Here is a 22,998-nt window from a genome sequence, read left to right as displayed (position 1 = left end):
TACGTGAATTAGGGATGTTTTTAAAAAATGAAACGAAGATTTATATTATAGAGGACGTGTTTATTACTTCTCAATCTCTGAAAATTTCAATCAGAAAGCAGGCTGATTAATTTTGAAATATAAGTCAAAGATCTTATATTTTGCAAAAGAGCAACACACTCATATCCGGCTATGTAAGAATGCGTTTGAAAAACAAATGGAAAGAATTTTATTTCGCTCCATGGCAATGCACAGCTATTTAATCGCTAATTTCAGCTAAAATTAGCTCGATGATAAGAGATTCATTAAATCTGAAAGTTAAATAAGAGACTCTATGTTTTGGTAAGTTGCTACACTGCGCGAATGTGCTGTGTGCAAATGCACTCGAATGTTGAATGGAAGCCGTTATGTTTCCTGCAGTAGTAGTAGCGGTTGTTAAACGGCGACGCTAAAGTAGTAGTAGCGGTTGTTAAACGGCGACGGTTGTTAAAATACGCACATGCCGTAATTTTTATTATATATTTCCGCGTATGACGCAATATTGACTATAATAATAATCACAATATCAATAACAATAATCATATGTGTTCTAAGGAACTTTTTCAGAGAGAAAATCGGCAAATCAAGCTTCGATATCGTGGTTCGGTGGTCTAGGGGTATGATTCTCGCTTAGGGTAAGAGAGGTCCGGCTTCAAATCCCGGCCGAGCCCAGTTTTGGAAGATTCATTTATGAACATTTCGCATTTGCAAAGATTAATTTGAATTTTGTTCGTCATTTTCATAAACTTTTAATCATTTTTCTCGTTATAAGTTAACGAAAAAATTCACTTCAAAATTTAGTATTGATTTAACTAAATATTTTGCGTGCGCACATTTCATTTCTATAATTTCTTGATTTTTCCTTATGACAGAAGTATATTCTATTTTGCACTATTTATGTAATAATGAATTAATTTATTTTTATATTAATTCTTCAATTATTTTAAAATGATATATATATATATATCTGTGTATATGCTTATATGTATACCTGAAATATTGTGCTGGATTAAAAGAATTTGCACTATTCTGAAAATCTAGTGAAATTTGATTTTAATCAAATTATTAGGTACGAATACACACTTATAAACGAGAAAGTGATGTACCGCTTCAAAGTTATTTTTTAAGCGCATGATTTTCAGTAAAGTTCATAATGCAGAGCTGTCCAAGACCAACCTTATTATATATATCTGAAAACGATTTTAAGATGTGTATAGTCCTGTCTGACAACCGGATAGGTAGGGCAGCGTAACTCCATATTGGAAAGGAAGTAACCACTCCTGCTGCAAGGCACTTTTGAACTTCGAGATCGTCATCGGTGGGAATGGCGAGATGAAACCGCCCTCCTAACAGCATTCCAGACATGCTGCGTAATGTTGAGAAGATCTAGATGGCCATTCGATATTCCGAATATCTTTACCACCAACTAATCGTCGACCAGCTGAGCGCTATGTGGCAGACGTTGTTGTACATTAACTAGGAGCCCAGCTCGAATATGAAGTGCTCACCTGAAAAATTCAACATAGGACACAAAGATGTCTTATACCTCGTAGAAGGTAAGATCCTTTTGTCAAACTCATGCAGGAATGCGCGGTAGTCCAACTTAATGCCTCCCCAATCCATTATACCTCCACCGCGATAATGATCATTTCCCTTCAAGAGGGAGAGATCGTACCGTGTTCTAAGTACTCTCCAGACACAGGTACGTCGAGAATCCAGGCTGAATCTCGACACATCTGTAAAAAAGATGGTGTTCCACTGGAAGTTGTTCCAAGGTGCGTGATCGTTACACCATGCTGAACGCCCTTCATTGTGCGCTGCAGAGATCGTGAACGCGAACGGCGGGTCTTTGGACAGACAGCTCTGACTTCTGGAGTCGTCGGGACACTATACACGGTGAAGCTCGGGTTCCATTGGCCGCATACAGCCAACGTAAGAGCTGTAAAGTTGTAGGAGTCCCGTGTCGCCGCGCTGAAAGTGACAAACAACGGTCCTCTTTCGTAGTTGTGGATCTTGGTCTACTTATTCAAATTCTTCTCGATATAGATCTAAATTCCCGAAATCGATTTCACAAACTGCATACGACTTTGGCAATTTATTGGGATCTGTAGCCATATGCCCTGTGATTTTGCTGCTTCCAATCTATTGATTATTCTCCATCTATTCATTTCATCCATACTTTCGTGGCTACTCATTTCACCTGATACATCATAAAATTTACGCAACCTTTGCGAGAAACACAGCGAGTGCCATGAAGGAGTAGGAGCACACAAGTCGCCGAAAACAACCTTGTCCGCTTACAGCCCCGAAGACCAACACTTGTACACTTACGTATTCGACTCTTAATATTTACATAATTCTTCGATGTCATAATTATTGCCTTTGTTTCAATACTTCTCGTAAAAGTAGTCATAATTTGCAAATTCTTTTAATTTTGCACACGCGCGTATAAAATATTAATGTGTATATTCATGTACGCTCATATTAATATTAAATTAAAAAGTATTTTTGCAGTCGGTATATTATAAATCATAGGCTACTAGAAACTTAGTTTATTAGAATATAATAATTTTGGCTTCATGCTTTGGGAGAGCAAAATCTTTTGAATAGTTCGTGCTCTCAGAGAGGAGCAACGTAATTTGGTGTTATCGGACATACGCTAAAGATCTTATGCTTCATCCTCAGGCAAAAAAGTACTCTCGATGTTCCCGATCTTTATTTGTAAACACAAAGCATTGTGACTTACTGAATTCAGTATCATCTGTTCGAATCTCTTGCATTAAAAATATGAATAGCGGTTTGAGATGTAGTTTGCATTTAATATTTGTTTTAAAATTTAGCTGAAATCGAAAGTTCTACTTCTCGATTGCGAAAACTAATTATTACTCTACTTTGAGATAAAAATCATAGCATTGATATATGGAATTTTTGTTCAATAATCATCTGCTTGTGTAAATAGTTAACAAGCGCTTATTCAATAATCCTAAAACAAATTACTATGCTACTAACTGTATCTGAAAGTAATTTTGTTATGAAAGAAAGCTCAGGAAATGATCTGTGCCTTGGAAATTATTCATCTTCGCCGTTGTCTGGCATTTCAGCCAAACTTTAATCAGTTCAATAATTTCAAAACAGCTTAGCACGGCTTGATGGTCTAGGGGTATGATTCTCGCTTTGGGTGCGAGAGGTCCCGGGTTCAAATCCCGGTCGAGCCCATGCTATTTTAATTTTATCTCTGAGACTGAAATAGTTTTTTGGGCTTTCATTTGGTTATTATAAAATACACTTCAAAGAGTACGAGGGATGTGTAAGGATGCCTTCGGGGAGTATTTTACTTTGTATACCTATGAAGATAGGTTTTAGAGCACGCGATAATAGAGTATTCATGCTTTATAAAGGGAGTCGTGGAGAAAAAATGAAAGCCATGGACTCTATATTTAATAAAAGGTCGTTCGGATATGCAATTAACAACGAGGCATATTTGCCTGAATGAAAATGGTAGTTACGTGAATTAGGGATGTTTTTAAAAAATGAAACGAAGATTTTATATTATAGAGGACGTGTTTATTGCTTCTCAATCTCTGAAATTTTCAATCAGAAAGCAGGCTGATTAATTTTGAAATATAAGTCAAAGATCTTATATTTTGCAAAAGAGCAACACACTCATATCCGGCTATGTAAGAATGCGTTTGAAAAACAAATGAAAAGAATTTTATTTCGCTCCACGGCAATGCATAGCTATTTAATCGCTAATTTCAGCTAAGATTAGCTCGATGATAAGAGATTCATTAAATCTGAAAGTTAAATAAGAGACTCTATGTTTTGGTAAGTTGCTACACTGCGCGAATGTGCTGTGTGCAAATGCACTCGAATGTTGAATGGAAGCCGTTATGTTTCCTGCAGTAGTAGTAGCGGTTGTTAAACGGCGACGCTAAAGTAGTAGTAGCGGTTGTTAAACGGCGACGGTTGTTAAAATACGCACATGCCGTAATTTTTATTATATATTTCCGCGTATGACGCAATATTGACTATAATAATAATCACAATATCAATAACAATAATCATATGTGTTCTAAGGAACTTTTTCAGAGAGAAAATCGGCAAATCAAGCTTCGATATCGTGGTTCGGTGGTCTAGGGGTATGATTCTCGCTTAGGGTGTGAGAGGTCTCGGGTTCAAATCCCGGCCGAGCCCAGTTTTGGAAGATTCATTTATGAACATTTCGCATTTGCAAAGATTAATTTGAATTTTGTTCGTCATTTTCATAAACTTTTAATCATTTTTCTCGTTATAAGTTAACGAAAAAATTCACTTCAAAATTTAGTATTGATTTAACTAAATATTTTGCGTGCGCACATTTCATTTCTATAATTTCTTGATTTTTCCTTATGACAGAAGTATATTCTATTTTGCACTATTTATGTAATAATGAATTAATTTATTTTTATATTAATTCTTCAATTATTTTAAAATGATTTATATATTTATATATCTGTGTATATGCTTATATGTATACCTGAAATATTGTGCTGGATTAAAAGAATTTGCACTATTCTGAAAATCTAGTGAAATTTGATTTTAATCAAATTAGGTACGAATACACACTTATAAACGAGAAAGTGATGTACCGCTTCAAAGTTATTTTTTAAGCGCATGATTTTCAGTAAAGTTCATAATGCAGAGCTGTCCAAGACCAACCTTATTATATATATCTGAAAACGATTTTAAGATGTGTATAGTCCTGTCTGACAACCGGTTAGGTAGGGCAGCGTAACTCCATATTGGAAAGGAAGTAACCACTCCTGCTGCAAGGCACTTTTGAACTTCGAGATCGTCATCGGTGGGAATGGCGAGATGAAACCGCCCTCCTAACAGCATTCCAGACATGCTGCGTAATGTTGAGAAGATCTAGATGGCCATTCGATATTCCGAATATCTTTACCACCAACTAATCGTCGACCAGCTGAGCGCTATGTGGCAGACGTTGTTGTACATTAACTAGGAGCCCAGCTCGAATATGAAGTGCTCACCTGAAAAATTCAACATAGGACACAAAGATGTCTTATACCTCGTAGAAGGTAAGATCCTTTTGTCAAACTCATGCAGGAATGCGCGGTAGTCCAACTTAATGCCTCCCCAATCCATTATACCTCCACCGCGATAATGATCATTTCCCTTCAAGAGGGAGAGATCGTACCGTGTTCTAAGTACTCTCCAGACACAGGTACGTCGAGAATCCAGGCTGAATCTCGACACATCTGTAAAAAAGATGGTGTTCCACTGGAAGTTGTTCCAAGGTGCGTGATCGTTACACCATGCTGAACGCCCTTCATTGTGCGCTGCAGAGATCGTGAACGCGAACGGCGGGTCTTTGGACAGACAGCTCTGACTTCTGGAGTCGTCGGGACACTATACATGGTGAAGCTCGGGTTCCATTGGCCGCATACAGCCAACGTAAGAGCTGTAAAGTTGTAGGAGTCCCGTGTCGCCGCGCTGAAAGTGACAAACAACGGTCCTCTTTCGTAGTTGTGGATCTTGGTCTACTTATTCAAATTCTTCTCGATATAGATCTAAATTCCCGAAATCGATTTCACAAACTGCATACGACTTTGGCAATTTATTGGGATCTGTAGCCATATGCCCTGTGATTTTGCTGCTTCCAATCTATTGATTATTCTCCATCTATTCATTTCATCCATACTTTCGTGGCTACTCATTTCACCTGATACATCATAAAATTTACGCAACCTTTGCGAGAAACACAGCGAGTGCCATCAAGGAGTAGGAGCACACAAGTCGCCGAAAACAACCTTGTCCGCTTACAGCCCCGAAGACCAACACTTGTACACTTACGTATTCGACTCTTAATATTTACATAATTCTTCGATGTCATAATTATTGCCTTTGTTTCAATACTTCTCGTAAAAGTAGTCATAATTTGCAAATTCTTTTAATTTTGCACACGCGCGTATAAAATATTAATGTGTATATTCATGTACGCTCATATTAATATTAAATTAAAAAGTATTTTTGCAGTCGGTATATTATAAATCATAGGCTGCTAGAAACTTAGTTTAGTAGAATATAATAATTTTGGCTTCATGCTTTGGGAGAGCAAAATCTTTTGAATAATTCGTACTCTCAGAGAGGAGCAACGTAATTTGGTGTTATCGGACATACGCTAAAGATCTTATGCTTCATCCTCAGGCAAAAAAGTACTCTCGATGTTCCCGATCTTTATTTGTAAACACAAAGCATTGTGACTTACTGAATTCAGTATCATCTGTTCGAATCTCTTGCATTAAAAATATGAATAGCGGTTTGAGATGTAGTTTGCATTTAATATTTGTTTTAAAATTTAGCTGAAATCGAAAGTTCTACTTCTCGATTGCGAAAACTAATTATTACTCTACTTTGAGATAAAAATCATAGCATTGATATATGGAATTTTTGTTCAATAATCATCTGCTTGTGTAAATAGTTAACAAGCGCTTATTCAATAATCCTAAAACAAATTACTATGCTACTAACTGTATCTGAAAGTAATTTTGTTATGAAAGAAAGCTCAGGAAATGATCTGTGCCTTGGAAATTATTCATCTTCGCCGTTGTCTGGCATTTCAGCCAAACTTTAATCAGTTCAATAATTTCAAAACAGCTTAGCACGGCTTGATGGTCTAGGGGTATGATTCTCGCTTTGGGTGCGAGAGGTCCCGGGTTCAAATCCCGGTCGAGCCCATGCTTTTTTTAATTTTATCTCTGAGACTGAAATAGTTTTTTGGCTTTCATTTGGTTATTATAAAATACACTTCAAAGAGTACGAGGGATGTGTAAGGATGCCTTCGGGGAGTATTTTACTTTGTATACCTATGAAGATAGGTTTTAGAGCACGCGATAATAGAGTATTCATGCTTTATAAAGGGAGTCGTGGAGAAAAAATGAAAGCCATCGACTCTATATTTAATAAAAGGTCGTTCGGATATGCAATTAACAACGAGGCATATTTGCCTGATTGAAAATGGTAGTTACGTGAATTAGGGATGTTTTTAAAAAATGAAACGAAGATTTTATATTATAGAGGACGTGTTTATTGCTTCTCAATCTCTGAAATTTTCAATCAGAAAGCAGGCTGATTAATTTTGAAATATAAGTCAAAGATCTTATATTTTGCAAAAGAGCAACACACTCATATCCGGCTATGTAAGAATGCGTTTGAAAAACAAATGAAAAGAATTTTATTTCGCTCCATGGCAATGCATAGCTATTTAATCGCTAATTTCAGCTAAAATTAGCTCGATGATAAGAGATTCATTAAATCTGAAAGTTAAATAAGAGACTCTATGTTTTGGTAAGTTGCTACACTGCGCGAATGTGCTGTGTGCAAATGCACTCGAATGTTGAATGGAAGCCGTTATGTTTTCTGCAGTAGTAGTAGCGGTTGTTAAACGGCGACGCTAAAGTAGTAGTAGCGGTTGTTAAAATACGCACATGCCGTAATTTTTATTATATATTTCCGCGCATGACGCAATATTGACTATAATAATAATCACAATATCAATAACAATAATCATATGTGTTCTAAGGAACTTTTTCAGAGAGAAAATCGGCAAATCAAGCTTCGATATCGTGGTTCGGTGGTCTAGGGGTATGATTCTCGCTTAGGGTAAGAGAGGTCCGGCTTCAAATCCCGGCCGAGCCCAGTTTTGGAAGATTCATTTATGAACATTTCGCATTTGCAAAGATTAATTTGAATTTTGTTCGTCATTTTCATAAACTTTTAATCATTTTTCTCGTTATAAGTTAACGAAAAAATTCACTTCAAAATTTAGTATTGATTTAACTAAATATTTTGCGTGCGCACATTTCATTTCTATAATTTCTTGATTTTTCCTTATGACAGAAGTATATTCTATTTTGCACTATTTATGTAATAATGAATTAATTTATTTTTATATTAATTCTTCAATTATTTTAAAATGATATATATATTTATATATCTGTGTATATGCTTATATGTATACCTGAAATATTGTGCTGGATTAAGAGAATTTGCACTATTCTGAAAATCTAGTGAAATTTGATTTTAATCAAATTAGGTACGAATACACACTTATAAACGAGAAAGTGATGTACCGCTTCAAACTTATTTTTTAAGCGCATGATTTTCAGTAAAGTTCATAATGCAGAGCTGTCCAAGACCAACCTTATTATATATATCTGAAAACGATTTTAATATGTGTATAGTCCTGTCTGACAACCGGATAGGTAGGGCAGCGTAACTCCATATTGGAAAGGAAGTAACCACTCCTGCTGCAAGGCACTTTTGAACTTCGAGATCGTCATCGGTGGGAATGGCGAGATGAAACCGCCCTCCTAACAGCATTCCAGACATGCTGCGTAATGTTGAGAAGATCTAGATGGCCATTCGATATTCCGAATATCTTTACCACCAACTAATCGTCGACCAGCTGAGCGCTATGTGGCAGATGTTGTTGTACATTAACTAGGAGCCCAGCTCGAATATGAAGTGCTCACCTGAAAAATTCAACATAGGACACAAAGATGTCTTATACCTCGTAGAAGGTAAGATCCTTTTGTCAAACTCATGCAGGAATGCGCGGTAGTCCAACTTAATGCCTCCCCAATCCATTATACCTCCACCGCGATAATGATCATTTCCCTTAAAGAGGGAGAGATCGTACCGTGTTCTAAGTACTCTCCAGACACAGGTACGTCGAGAATCCAGGCTGAATCTCGACACATCTGTAAAAAAGATGGTGTTCCACTGGAAGTTGTTCCAAGGTGCGTGATCGTTACACCATGCTGAACGCCCTTCATTGTGCGCTGCAGAGATCGTGAACGCGAACGGCGGGTCTTTGGACAGACAGCTCTGACTTCTGGAGTCGTCGGGACACTATACATGGTGAAGCTCGGGTTCCATTGGCCGCATACAGCCAACGTAAGAGCTGTAAAGTTGTAGGAGTCCCGTGTCGCCGCGCTGAAAGTGACAAACAACGGTCCTCTTTCGTAGTTGTGGATCTTGGTCTACTTATTCAAATTCTTCTCGATATAGATCTAAATTCCCGAAATCGATTTCACAAACTGCATACGACTTTGGCAATTTATTGGGATCTGTAGCCATATGCCCTGTGATTTTGCTGCTTCCAATCTATTGATTATTCTCCATCTATTCATTTCATCCATACTTTCGTGGCTACTCATTTCACCTGATACATCATAAAATTTACGCAACCTTTGCGAGAAACACAGCGAGTGCCATCAAGGAGTAGGAGCACACAAGTCGCCGAAAACAACCTTGTCCGCTTACAGCCCCGAAGACCAACACTTGTACACTTACGTATTCGACTCTTAATATTTACATAATTCTTCGATGTCATAATTATTGCCTTTGTTTCAATACTTCTCGTAAAAGTAGTCATAATTTGCAAATTCTTTTAATTTTGCACACGCGCGTATAAAATATTAATGTGTATATTCATGTACGCTCATATTAATATTAAATTAAAAAGTATTTTTGCAGTCGGTATATTATAAATCATAGGCTGCTAGAAACTTAGTTTAGTAGAATATAATAATTTTGGCTTCATGCTTTGGGAGAGCAAAATCTTTTGAATAATTCGTACTCTCAGAGAGGAGCAACGTAATTTGGTGTTATCGGACATACGCTAAAGATCTTATGCTTCATCCTCAGGCAAAAAAGTACTCTCGATGTTCCCGATCTTTATTTGTAAACACAAAGCATTGTGACTTACTGAATTCAGTATCATCTGTTCGAATCTCTTGCATTAAAAATATGAATAGCGGTTTGAGATGTAGTTTGCATTTAATATTTGTTTTAAAATTTAGCTGAAATCGAAAGTTCTACTTCTCGATTGCGAAAACTAATTATTACTCTACTTTGAGATAAAAATCATAGCATTGATATATGGAATTTTTGTTCAATAATCATCTGCTTGTGTAAATAGTTAACAAGCGCTTATTCAATAATCCTAAAACAAATTACTATGCTACTAACTGTATCTGAAAGTAATTTTGTTATGAAAGAAAGCTCAGGAAATGATCTGTGCCTTGGAAATTATTCATCTTCGCCGTTGTCTGGCATTTCAGCCAAACTTTAATCAGTTCAATAATTTCAAAACAGCTTAGCACGGCTTGATGGTCTAGGGGTATGATTCTCGCTTTGGGTGCGAGAGGTCCCGGGTTCAAATCTCGGTCGAGCCCATGCTTTTTTTAATTTTATCTCTGAGACTGAAATAGTTTTTTGGCTTTCATTTGGTTATTATAAAATACACTTCAAAGAGTACGAGGGATGTGTAAGGATGCCTTCGGGGAGTATTTTACTTTGTATACCTATGAAGATAGGTTTTAGAGCACGCGATAATAGAGTATTCATGCTTTATAAAGGGAGTCGTGGAGAAAAAATGAAAGCCATCGACTCTATATTTAATAAAAGGTCGTTCGGATATGCAATTAACAACGAGGCATATTTGCCTGATTGAAAATGGTAGTTACGTGAATTAGGGATGTTTTTAAAAAATGAAACGAAGATTTTATATTATAGAGGACGTGTTTATTGCTTCTCAATCTCTGAAATTTTCAATCAGAAAGCAGGCTGATTAATTTTGAAATATAAGTCAAAGATCTTATATTTTGCAAAAGAGCAACACACTCATATCCGGCTATGTAAGAATGCGTTTGAAAAACAAATGAAAAGAATTTTATTTCGCTCCATGGCAATGCATAGCTATTTAATCGCTAATTTCAGCTAAAATTAGCTCGATGATAAGAGATTCATTAAATCTGAAAGTTAAATAAGAGACTCTATGTTTTGGTAAGTTGCTACACTGCGCGAATGTGCTGTGTGCAAATGCACTCGAATGTTGAATGGAAGCCGTTATGTTTTCTGCAGTAGTAGTAGCGGTTGTTAAACGGCGACGCTAAAGTAGTAGTAGCGGTTGTTAAAATACGCACATGCCGTAATTTTTATTATATATTTCCGCGCATGACGCAATATTGACTATAATAATAATCACAATATCAATAACAATAATCATATGTGTTCTAAGGAACTTTTTCAGAGAGAAAATCGGCAAATCAAGCTTCGATATCGTGGTTCGGTGGTCTAGGGGTATGATTCTCGCTTAGGGTAAGAGAGGTCCGGCTTCAAATCCCGGCCGAGCCCAGTTTTGGAAGATTCATTTATGAACATTTCGCATTTGCAAAGATTAATTTGAATTTTGTTCGTCATTTTCATAAACTTTTAATCATTTTTCTCGTTATAAGTTAACGAAAAAATTCACTTCAAAATTTAGTATTGATTTAACTAAATATTTTGCGTGCGCACATTTCATTTCTATAATTTCTTGATTTTTCCTTATGACAGAAGTATATTCTATTTTGCACTATTTATGTAATAATGAATTAATTTATTTTTATATTAATTCTTCAATTATTTTAAAATGATATATATATTTATATATCTGTGTATATGCTTATATGTATACCTGAAATATTGTGCTGGATTAAGAGAATTTGCACTATTCTGAAAATCTAGTGAAATTTGATTTTAATCAAATTAGGTACGAATACACACTTATAAACGAGAAAGTGATGTACCGCTTCAAACTTATTTTTTAAGCGCATGATTTTCAGTAAAGTTCATAATGCAGAGCTGTCCAAGACCAACCTTATTATATATATCTGAAAACGATTTTAATATGTGTATAGTCCTGTCTGACAACCGGATAGGTAGGGCAGCGTAACTCCATATTGGAAAGGAAGTAACCACTCCTGCTGCAAGGCACTTTTGAACTTCGAGATCGTCATCGGTGGGAATGGCGAGATGAAACCGCCCTCCTAACAGCATTCCAGACATGCTGCGTAATGTTGAGAAGATCTAGATGGCCATTCGATATTCCGAATATCTTTACCACCAACTAATCGTCGACCAGCTGAGCGCTATGTGGCAGATGTTGTTGTACATTAACTAGGAGCCCAGCTCGAATATGAAGTGCTCACCTGAAAAATTCAACATAGGACACAAAGATGTCTTATACCTCGTAGAAGGTAAGATCCTTTTGTCAAACTCATGCAGGAATGCGCGGTAGTCCAACTTAATGCCTCCCCAATCCATTATACCTCCACCGCGATAATGATCATTTCCCTTCAAGAGGGAGAGATCGTACCGTGTTCTAAGTACTCTCCAGACACAGGTACGTCGAGAATCCAGGCTGAATCTCGACACATCTGTAAAAAAGATGGTGTTCCACTGGAAGTTGTTCCAAGGTGCGTGATCGTTACACCATGCTGAACGCCCTTCATTGTGCGCTGCAGAGATCGTGAACGCGAACGGCGGGTCTTTGGACAGACAGCTCTGACTTCTGGAGTCGTCGGGACACTATACATGGTGAAGCTCGGGTTCCATTGGCCGCATACAGCCAACGTAAGAGCTGTAAAGTTGTAGGAGTCCCGTGTCGCCGCGCTGAAAGTGACAAACAACGGTCCTCTTTCGTAGTTGTGGATCTTGGTCTACTTATTCAAATTCTTCTCGATATAGATCTAAATTCCCGAAATCGATTTCACAAACTGCATACGACTTTGGCAATTTATTGGGATCTGTAGCCATATGCCCTGTGATTTTGCTGCTTCCAATCTATTGATTATTCTCCATCTATTCATTTCATCCATACTTTCGTGGCTACTCATTTCACCTGATACATCATAAAATTTACGCAACCTTTGCGAGAAACACAGCGAGTGCCATCAAGGAGTAGGAGCACACAAGTCGCCGAAAACAACCTTGTCCGCTTACAGCCCCGAAGACCAACACTTGTACACTTACGTATTCGACTCTTAATATTTACATAATTCTTCGATGTCATAATTATTGCCTTTGTTTCAATACTTCTCGTAAAAGTAGTCATAATTTGCAAATTCTTTTAATTTTGCACACGCGCGTATAAAATATTAATGTGTATATTCATGTACGCTCATATTAATATTAAATTAAAAAGTATTTTTGCAGTCGGTATATTATAAATCATAGGCTGCTAGAAACTTAGTTTAGTAGAATATAATAATTTTGGCTTCATGCTTTGGGAGAGCAAAATCTTTTGAATAATTCGTACTCTCAGAGAGGAGCAACGTAATTTGGTGTTATCGGACATACGCTAAAGATCTTATGCTTCATCCTCAGGCAAAAAAGTACTCTCGATGTTCCCGATCTTTATTTGTAAACACAAAGCATTGTGACTTACTGAATTCAGTATCATCTGTTCGAATCTCTTGCATTAAAAATATGAATAGCGGTTTGAGATGTAGTTTGCATTTAATATTTGTTTTAAAATTTAGCTGAAATCGAAAGTTCTACTTCTCGATTGCGAAAACTAATTATTACTCTACTTTGAGATAAAAATCATAGCATTGATATATGGAATTTTTGTTCAATAATCATCTGCTTGTGTAAATAGTTAACAAGCGCTTATTCAATAATCCTAAAACAAATTACTATGCTACTAACTGTATCTGAAAGTAATTTTGTTATGAAAGAAAGCTCAGGAAATGATCTGTGCCTTGGAAATTATTCATCTTCGCCGTTGTCTGGCATTTCAGCCAAACTTTAATCAGTTCAATAATTTCAAAACAGCTTAGCACGGCTTGATGGTCTAGGGGTATGATTCTCGCTTTGGGTGCGAGAGGTCCCGGGTTCAAATCTCGGTCGAGCCCATGCTTTTTTTAATTTTATCTCTGAGACTGAAATAGTTTTTTGGCTTTCATTTGGTTATTATAAAATACACTTCAAAGAGTACGAGGGATGTGTAAGGATGCCTTCGGGGAGTATTTTACTTTGTATACCTATGAAGATAGGTTTTAGAGCACGCGATAATAGAGTATTCATGCTTTATAAAGGGAGTCGTGGAGAAAAAATGAAAGCCATCGACTCTATATTTAATAAAAGGTCGTTCGGATATGCAATTAACAACGAGGCATATTTGCCTGATTGAAAATGGTAGTTACGTGAATTAGGGATGTTTTTAAAAAATGAAACGAAGATTTTATATTATAGAGGACGTGTTTATTGCTTCTCAATCTCTGAAATTTTCAATCAGAAAGCAGGCTGATTAATTTTGAAATATAAGTCAAAGATCTTATATTTTGCAAAAGAGCAACACACTCATATCCGGCTATGTAAGAATGCGTTTGAAAAACAAATGAAAAGAATTTTATTTCGCTCCATGGCAATGCATAGCTATTTAATCGCTAATTTCAGCTAAAATTAGCTCGATGATAAGAGATTCATTAAATCTGAAAGTTAAATAAGAGACTCTATGTTTTGGTAAGTTGCTACACTGCGCGAATGTGCTGTGTGCAAATGCACTCGAATGTTGAATGGAAGCCGTTATGTTTTCTGCAGTAGTAGTAGCGGTTGTTAAACGGCGACGCTAAAGTAGTAGTAGCGGTTGTTAAAATACGCACATGCCGTAATTTTTATTATATATTTCCGCGCATGACGCAATATTGACTATAATAATAATCACAATATCAATAACAATAATCATATGTGTTCTAAGGAACTTTTTCAGAGAGAAAATCGGCAAATCAAGCTTCGATATCGTGGTTCGGTGGTCTAGGGGTATGATTCTCGCTTAGGGTAAGAGAGGTCCGGCTTCAAATCCCGGCCGAGCCCAGTTTTGGAAGATTCATTTATGAACATTTCGCATTTGCAAAGATTAATTTGAATTTTGTTCGTCATTTTCATAAACTTTTAATCATTTTTCTCGTTATAAGTTAACGAAAAAATTCACTTCAAAATTTAGTATTGATTTAACTAAATATTTTGCGTGCGCACATTTCATTTCTATAATTTCTTGATTTTTCCTTATGACAGAAGTATATTCTATTTTGCACTATTTATGTAATAATGAATTAATTTATTTTTATATTAATTCTTCAATTATTTTAAAATGATATATATATTTATATATCTGTGTATATGCTTATATGTATACCTGAAATATTGTGCTGGATTAAGAGAATTTGCACTATTCTGAAAATCTAGTGAAATTTGATTTTAATCAAATTAGGTACGAATACACACTTATAAACGAGAAAGTGATGTACCGCTTCAAACTTATTTTTTAAGCGCATGATTTTCAGTAAAGTTCATAATGCAGAGCTGTCCAAGACCAACCTTATTATATATATCTGAAAACGATTTTAATATGTGTATAGTCCTGTCTGACAACCGGATAGGTAGGGCAGCGTAACTCCATATTGGAAAGGAAGTAACCACTCCTGCTGCAAGGCACTTTTGAACTTCGAGATCGTCATCGGTGGGAATGGCGAGATGAAACCGCCCTCCTAACAGCATTCCAGACATGCTGCGTAATGTTGAGAAGATCTAGATGGCCATTCGATATTCCGAATATCTTTACCACCAACTAATCGTCGACCAGCTGAGCGCTATGTGGCAGATGTTGTTGTACATTAACTAGGAGCCCAGCTCGAATATGAAGTGCTCACCTGAAAAATTCAACATAGGACACAAAGATGTCTTATACCTCGTAGAAGGTAAGATCCTTTTGTCAAACTCATGCAGGAATGCGCGGTAGTCCAACTTAATGCCTCCCCAATCCATTATACCTCCACCGCGATAATGATCATTTCCCTTCAAGAGGGAGAGATCGTACCGTGTTCTAAGTACTCTCCAGACACAGGTACGTCGAGAATCCAGGCTGAATCTCGACACATCTGTAAAAAAGATGGTGTTCCACTGGAAGTTGTTCCAAGGTGCGTGATCGTTACACCATGCTGAACGCCCTTCATTGTGCGCTGCAGAGATCGTGAACGCGAACGGCGGGTCTTTGGACAGACAGCTCTGACTTCTGGAGTCGTCGGGACACTATACACGGTGAAGCTCGGGTTCCATTGGACGCATACAGCCAACGTAAGAGCTGTAAAGTTGTAGGAGTCCCGTGTCGCCGCGCTGAAAGTGACAAACAACGGTCCTCTTTCGTAGTTGTGGATCTTGGTCTACTTATTCAAATTCTCCTCGATATAGATCTCAATTCCCGAAATCGATTTCACAAACTGCATACGACTTTGGCAATTTATTGGGATCTGTAGCCATATGCCCTGTGATTTTGCTGCTTCCAATCTATTGATTATTCTCCATCTATTCATTTCATCCATACTTTCGTGGCTACTCATTTCACCTGATACATCATAAAATTTACGCAACCTTTGCGAGAAACACAGCGAGTGCCATGAAGGAGTAGGAGCACACAAGTCGCCGAAAACAACCTTGTCCGCTTACAGCCCCGAAGACCAACACTTGTACACTTACGTATTCGACTCTTAATATTTACATAATTCTTCGATGTCATAATTATTGCCTTTGTTTCAATACTTCTCGTAAAAGTAGTCATAATTTGCAAATTCTTTTAATTTTGCACACGCGCGTATAAAATATTAATGTGTATATTCATGTACGCTCATATTAATATTAAATTAAAAAGTATTTTTGCAGTCGGTGTATTATAAATCATAGGCTACTAGAAACTTAGTTTAGTAGAATATAATAATTTTGGCTTCATGCTTTGGGAGAGCAAAATCTTTTGAATAATTCGTACTCTCAGAGAGGAGCAACGTAATTTGCTGTTATCGGACATACGCTAAAGATCTTATGCTTCATCCTCAGGCAAAAAAGTACTCTCGATGTTCCCGATCTTTATTTGTAAACACAAAGCATTGTGACTTACTGAATTCAGTATCATCTGTTCGAATCTCTTGCATTAAAAATATGAATAGCGGTTTGAGATGTAGTTTGCATTTAATATTTGTTTTAAAATTTAGCTGAAATCGAAAGTTCTACTTCTCGATTGCGAAAACTAATTATTACTCTACTTTGAGATAAAAATCATAGCATTGATATATGGAATTTTTGTTCAATAATCATCTGCTTGTGTAAATAGTTAACAAGCGCTTATTCAATAATCCTAAAACAAATTACTATGCTACTAACTGTATCTGAAAGTAATTTTGTTATGAAAGAAAGCTCAGGAAATGATCTGTGCCTTGGAAATTATTCATCTTCGCCGTTGTCTGGCATTTCAGCCAAACTTTAATCAGTTCAATAATTTCAAAACAGCTTACCAAGGCTTGATGGTCTAGGGGTATGATTCTCGCTTTGGGTGCGAGAGGTCCCGGGTTCAAACCCCGGTCGAGCCCATGCTTTTTTTAATTTTATCTCTGAGACTGAAATAGTTTTTTGGCTTTCATTTGGTTTTTATAAAATACACTTCAAAGAGTACGAGGGATGTGTAAGGATGCCTTCGGGGAGTATTTTACTTTGTATACCTATGAAGATAGGTTTTAGAGCACGCGATAATAGAGTATTCATGCTTTATAAAGGGAGTCGTGGAGAAAAAATGAAAGCCATCGACTCTATATTTAATAAAAGGTCGTTCGGATATGCAATTAACAACGAGGCATATTTGCCTGAATGAAAATGGTAGTTACGTGAATTAGGGATGTTTTTAAAAAATGAAACGAAGATTTTATATTATAGAGGACGTGTTTATTGCTTCTCAATCTCTGAAATTTTCAATCAGAAAGCAGGCTGATTAATTTTGAAATATAAGTCAAAGATCTTATATTTTGCAAAAGAGCAACACACTCATATCCGGCTATGTAAGAATGCGTTTGAAAAACAAATGAAAAGAATTTTATTTCGCTCCATGGCAATGCATAGCTATTTAATCGCTAATTTCAGCTAAAATTAGCTCGATGATAAGAGATTCATTAAATCTGAAAGTTAAATAAGAGACTCTATGTTTTGGTAAGTTGCTACACTGCGCGAATGTGCTGTGTGCAAATGCACTCGAATGTTGAATGGAAGCCGTTATGTTTTCTGCAGTAGTAGTAGCGGTTGTTAAACGGCGACGCTAAAGTAGTAGTAGCGGTTGTTAAAATACGCACATGCCGTAATTTTTATTATATATTTCCGCGCATGACGCAATATTGACTATAATAATAATCACAATATCAATAACAATAATCATATGTGTTCTAAGGAACTTTTTCAGAGAGAAAATCGGCAAATCAAGCTTCGATATCGTGGTTCGGTGGTCTAGGGGTATGATTCTCGCTTAGGGTGCGAGAGGTCCCGGGTTCAAATCCCGGCCGAGCCCAGTTTTGGAAGATTCATTTATGAACATTTCGCATTTGCAAAGATTAATTTGAATTTTGTTCGTCATTTTCATAAACTTTTAATCATTTTTCTCGTTATAAGTTAACGAAAAAATTCACTTCAAAATTTAGTATTGATTTAACTAAATATTTTGCGTGCGCACATTTCATTTCTATAATTTCTTGATTTTTCCTTATGACAGAAGTATATTCTATTTTGCACTATTTATGTAATAATGAATTAATTTATTTTTATATTAATTCTTCAATTATTTTAAAATGATATATATATTTATATATCTGTGTATATGCTTATATGTATACCTGAAATATTGTGCTGGATTAAAAGAATTTGCACTATTCTGAAAATCTAGTGAAATTTGATTTTAATCAAATTAGTTACGAATACACACTTATAAACGAGAAAGTGATGTACCGCTTCAAAGTTATTTTTTAAGCGCATTATTTTCAGTTCATAATGCAGAGCTGTCCAAGACCAACCTTATTATATATATCTGAAAACGATTTTAAGATGTGTATAGTCCTGTCTGACAATCGGATAGGTAGGGCAGCGTAACTCCATATTGGAAAGGAAGTAACCACTCCTGCTGCAAGGCACTTTTGAACTTCGAGATCGTCATCGGTGGGAATGGCGAGATGAAACCGCCCTCCTAACAGCATTCCAGACATGCTGCGTAATGTTGAGAAGATCTAGATGGCCATTCGATATTCCGAATATCTTTACCACCAACTAATCGTCGACCAGCTGAGCGCTATGTGGCAGACGTTGTTGTACATTAACTAGGAGCCCAGCTCGAATATGAAGTGCCCACCTGAAAAATTCAACATAGGAAACAAAGATGTCTTATACCTCGTAGAAGGTAAGATCCTTTTGTCAAACTCATGCAGGAATGCGCGGTAGTCCAACTTAATGTCTCCCCAAACCATTATACCTCCATCGCCATAATGATCATTTCCCTTCAAGAGGGAGAGATCGTACCGTGTTCTAAGTACTCTCCAGACACAGGTACGTCGAGAATCCAGGCTGAATCTCGACACATCTGTAAAAAAGATGGTGTTCCACTGGAAGTTGTTCCAAGGTGCGTGATCGTTACACCATGCTGAACGCCCTTCATTGTGCGCTGCAGAGATCGTGAACGCGAACGGCGGGTCTTTGGACAGACAGCTCTGACTTCTGGAGTCGTCGGGACACTATACACGGTGAAGCTCGGGTTCCATTGGCCGCATACAGCCAACGTAAGAGCTGTAAAGTTGTAGGAGTCCCGTGTCGCCGCGCTGAAAGTGACAAACAACGGTCCTCTTTTGTAGTTGTGGTTCTTGGTCTACTTCACCAAATTCTTCTCGATATAGATCTAGTTTCCCTAAATCGTTTCCACAAACTGCATACGACTTTGGCAATTTATTGGGATTTGTAGCCATATGCCCTGTGATTTTGCTGCTTTCAATCTATTCATTTCATCCATGCTTTCGTGGCTACTCATTTCACCTGATACATCATAAAATTTACGCAACCTTTGCGAGAAACACAGCGAGTGCCATGAAGGAGTAGGAGCACACAAGTCGCCGAAAACAACCTTGTCCGCTTACAGCCCCGAAGACCAACACTTGTACACTTACGTATTCGACTCTTAATATTTACATAATTCTTCGATGTCATAATTATTGCCTTTGTTTCAATACTTCTCGTAAAAATAGTCATAATTTGCAAATTCTTTTAATTTTGCACACGCGCGTATAAAATATTAATGTGTATATTCATGTACGCTCATATTAATATTAAATTAAAAAGTATTTTTGCAGTCGGTATATTATAAATCATAGGCTACTAGAAACTTAGTTTAGTAGAATATAATAATTTTGGCTTCATGCTTTGGGAGAGCAAAATCTTTTGAATAATTCGTACTCTCAGAGAGGAGCAACGTAATTTGGTGTTATCGGACATACGCTAAAGATCTTATGCTTCATCCTCAGGCAAAAAAGTACTCTCGATGTTCCCGATCTTTATTTGTAAACACAAAGCGTTGTGACTTACTGAATTCAGTATCATCTGTTCGAATCTCTTGCATTAAAAATATGAATAGCGGTTTGAGATGTAGTTTGCATTTAATATTTGTTTTAAAATTTAGCTGAAATCGAAAGTTCTACTTCTCGATTGCGAAAACTAATTATTACTCTACTTTGAGATAAAAATCATAGCCTTGATATATGGAATTTTTGTTCAATAATCATCTGCTTGTGTAAATAGTTAACAAGTGCTTATTCAATAATCCTAAAACAAATTACTATGCTACTAACTGTATCTGAAAGTAATTTTGTTATGAAAGAAAGCTCAGGAAATGATCTGTGTTTTGGAAATTATTCATCTTCGCCGTTGTCTGGCATTTCAGCCAAACTTTAATCAGTTCAATAATTTCAAAATAGCTTAGCACGGCTCGATGGTCTAGGGGTATGATTCTCGCTTTGGGTGCGAGAAGTCCCGGGTTCAAATCCCGGTCGAGCCCATGCTTTTTTTAATTTTATCTCTGAGACTGAAATAGTTTTTTGGCTTTCATTTGGTTATTATAAAATACACTTCAAAGAGTACGAGGGATGTGTAAGGATGCCTTCGGGGAGTATTTTACTTTGTATACCTATGAAGATAGGTTTTAGAGCACGCGATAATAGAGTATTCATGCTTTATAAAGGGAGTCGTGGAGAAAAAATGAAAGCCATCGACTCTATATATAATAAAAGGTCGTTCGGATAAGGCAATTAACAACGACGCATATTTGCCTGAATGAAAATGGTAGTTACGTGAATTAGGGATGTTTTTAAAAAATGAAACGAAGATTTTATATTATAGAGGACGTGTTTATTGCTTCTCAATCTCTGAAATTTTCAATCAGAAAGCAGGCTGATTAATTTTGAAATATAAGTCAAAGATCTTATATTTTGCAAAAGAGCAACACACTCATATCCGGCTATGTAAGAATGCGTTTGAAAAACAAATGAAAAGAATTTTATTTCGCTCCATGGCAATGCATAGCTATTTAATCGCTAATTTCAGCTAAGATTAGCTCGATGATAAGAGATTCATTAAATCTGAAAGTTAAATAAGAGACTCTATGTTTTGGTAAGTTGCTACACTGCGCGAATGTGCTGTGTGCAAATGCACTCGAATGTTGAATGGAAGCCGTTATGTTTCCTGCAGTAGTAGTAGCGGTTGTTAAACGGCGACGGTTGTTAAAATACGCACATGCCGTAATTTTTATTATATATTTCCGCGCATGACGCAATATTGACTATAATAATAATCACAATATCAATAACAATAATCATATGTGTTCTAAGGAACTTTTTCAGAGAGAAAATCGGCAAATCAAGCTTCGATATCGTGGTTCGGTGGTCTAGGGGTATGATTCTCGCTTAGGGTGCGAGAGGTCCCGGGTTCAAATCCCGGCCGAGCCCAGTTTTGGAAGATTCATTTATGAACATTTCGCATTTGCAAAGATTAATTTGAATTTTGTTCGTCATTTTCATAAACTTTTAATCATTTTTCTCGTTATAAGTTAACGAAAAAATTCACTTCAAAATTTAGTATTGATTTAACTAAATATTTTGCGTGCGCACATTTCATTTCTATAATTTCTTGATTTTTCCTTATGACAGAAGTATATTCTATTTTGTACTATTTATGTAATAATGAATTAATTTATTTTTATATTAATTCTTCAATTATTTTAAAATGATATATATATTTATATATCTGTGTATATGCTTATATGTATACCTGAAATATTGTGCTGGATTAAAAGAATTTGCACTATTCTGAAAATCTAGTGAAATTTGATTTTAATCAAATTAGGTACGAATACACACTTATAAACGAGAAAGTGATGTACCGCTTCAAAGTTATTTTTTAAGCGCATGATTTTCAGTAAAGTTCATAATGCAGAGCTGTCCAAGACCAACCTTATTATATATATCTGAAAACGATTTTAAGATGTGTATAGTCCTGTCTGACAATCGGATAGGTAGGGCAGCGTAACTCCATATTGGAAAGGAAGTAACCACTCCTGCTGCAAGGCACTTTTGAACTTCGAGATCGTCATCGGTGGGAATGGCGAGATGAAACCGCCCTCCTAACAGCATTCCAGACATGCTGCGTAATGTTGAGAAGATCTAGATGGCCATTCGATATTCCGATTATCTTTACCACCAACTAATCGTCGACCAGCTGAGCGCTATGTGGCAGACGTTGTTGTACATTAACTAGGAGCCAGCTTGAATATGAAGTGCCCACCTGAAAAATTCAACATAGGACACAAAGATGTCTTATACCTCGTAGAAGGTAAGATCCTTTTGTCAAACTCATGCAGGAATGCGCGGTAGTCCAACTTAATGTCTCCCCAAACCATTATACCTCCACCGCCGTAATGATCATTTCCCTTCAAGAGGGAGAGATCGTACCGTGTTCTAAGTACTCTCCAGACACAGGTACGTCGAGAATCCAGGCTGAATCTCGACACATCTGTAAAAAAGATGGTGTTCCACTGGAAGTTGTTCCAAGGTGCGTGATCGTTACACCGTGCTGAACGCCCTTCATTGTGCGCTGCAGAGATCGTGAACGCGAACGGCGGGTCTTTGGACAGACAGCTCTGACTTCTGGAGTCGTCGGGACACTATACACGGTGAAGCTCGGGTTCCATTGGCCGCATACAGCCAACGTAAGAGCTGTAAAGTTGTAGGAGTCCCGTGTCGCCGCGCTGAA

The 22,998-nt window shown here is 36.8% G+C and overlaps 9 non-coding genes across 9 annotated transcripts; all 9 read left to right on the top strand.

Annotated features, from left to right (window-relative positions):
- Positions 1 to 3,161: 3,161 nt before the first annotated feature.
- Positions 3,162 to 3,233, top strand: TRNAP-UGG (transfer RNA proline (anticodon UGG)). The gene has a single exon. It is a non-coding gene; the product is annotated as a tRNA-Pro (tRNA).
- A 907-nt stretch (positions 3,234 to 4,140) lies between these two features.
- On the top strand, positions 4,141 to 4,212 carry TRNAP-AGG (transfer RNA proline (anticodon AGG)). Its single transcript has one exon. It is a non-coding gene; the product is annotated as a tRNA-Pro (tRNA).
- A 2,471-nt stretch (positions 4,213 to 6,683) lies between these two features.
- TRNAP-UGG (transfer RNA proline (anticodon UGG)) lies at positions 6,684 to 6,755 on the top strand. The gene has a single exon. It is a non-coding gene; the product is annotated as a tRNA-Pro (tRNA).
- Positions 6,756 to 10,187: 3,432 nt separating this feature from the next.
- TRNAP-UGG (transfer RNA proline (anticodon UGG)) lies at positions 10,188 to 10,259 on the top strand. Its single transcript has one exon. It is a non-coding gene; the product is annotated as a tRNA-Pro (tRNA).
- A 3,432-nt stretch (positions 10,260 to 13,691) lies between these two features.
- On the top strand, positions 13,692 to 13,763 carry TRNAP-UGG (transfer RNA proline (anticodon UGG)). Its single transcript has one exon. It is a non-coding gene; the product is annotated as a tRNA-Pro (tRNA).
- Positions 13,764 to 17,195: 3,432 nt separating this feature from the next.
- TRNAP-UGG (transfer RNA proline (anticodon UGG)) lies at positions 17,196 to 17,267 on the top strand. Its single transcript has one exon. It is a non-coding gene; the product is annotated as a tRNA-Pro (tRNA).
- An 890-nt stretch (positions 17,268 to 18,157) lies between these two features.
- Positions 18,158 to 18,229, top strand: TRNAP-AGG (transfer RNA proline (anticodon AGG)). The gene has a single exon. It is a non-coding gene; the product is annotated as a tRNA-Pro (tRNA).
- Positions 18,230 to 20,677: 2,448 nt separating this feature from the next.
- TRNAP-UGG (transfer RNA proline (anticodon UGG)) lies at positions 20,678 to 20,749 on the top strand. The gene has a single exon. It is a non-coding gene; the product is annotated as a tRNA-Pro (tRNA).
- Positions 20,750 to 21,623: 874 nt separating this feature from the next.
- On the top strand, positions 21,624 to 21,695 carry TRNAP-AGG (transfer RNA proline (anticodon AGG)). The gene has a single exon. It is a non-coding gene; the product is annotated as a tRNA-Pro (tRNA).
- Positions 21,696 to 22,998: the final 1,303 nt, after the last annotated feature.

This window comes from Stegodyphus dumicola, chromosome 2 (genome assembly GCF_044657685.1).
Source record: "Stegodyphus dumicola isolate Sdum_Otavi_A_Nest chromosome 2, ASM4465768v1".
Classification (NCBI taxonomy): domain Eukaryota; kingdom Metazoa; phylum Arthropoda; class Arachnida; order Araneae; family Eresidae; genus Stegodyphus; species Stegodyphus dumicola.
The sequence above is the reverse complement of the archived record's forward strand: the minus strand, read 5'-3'. Positions and strand labels throughout refer to the sequence as shown.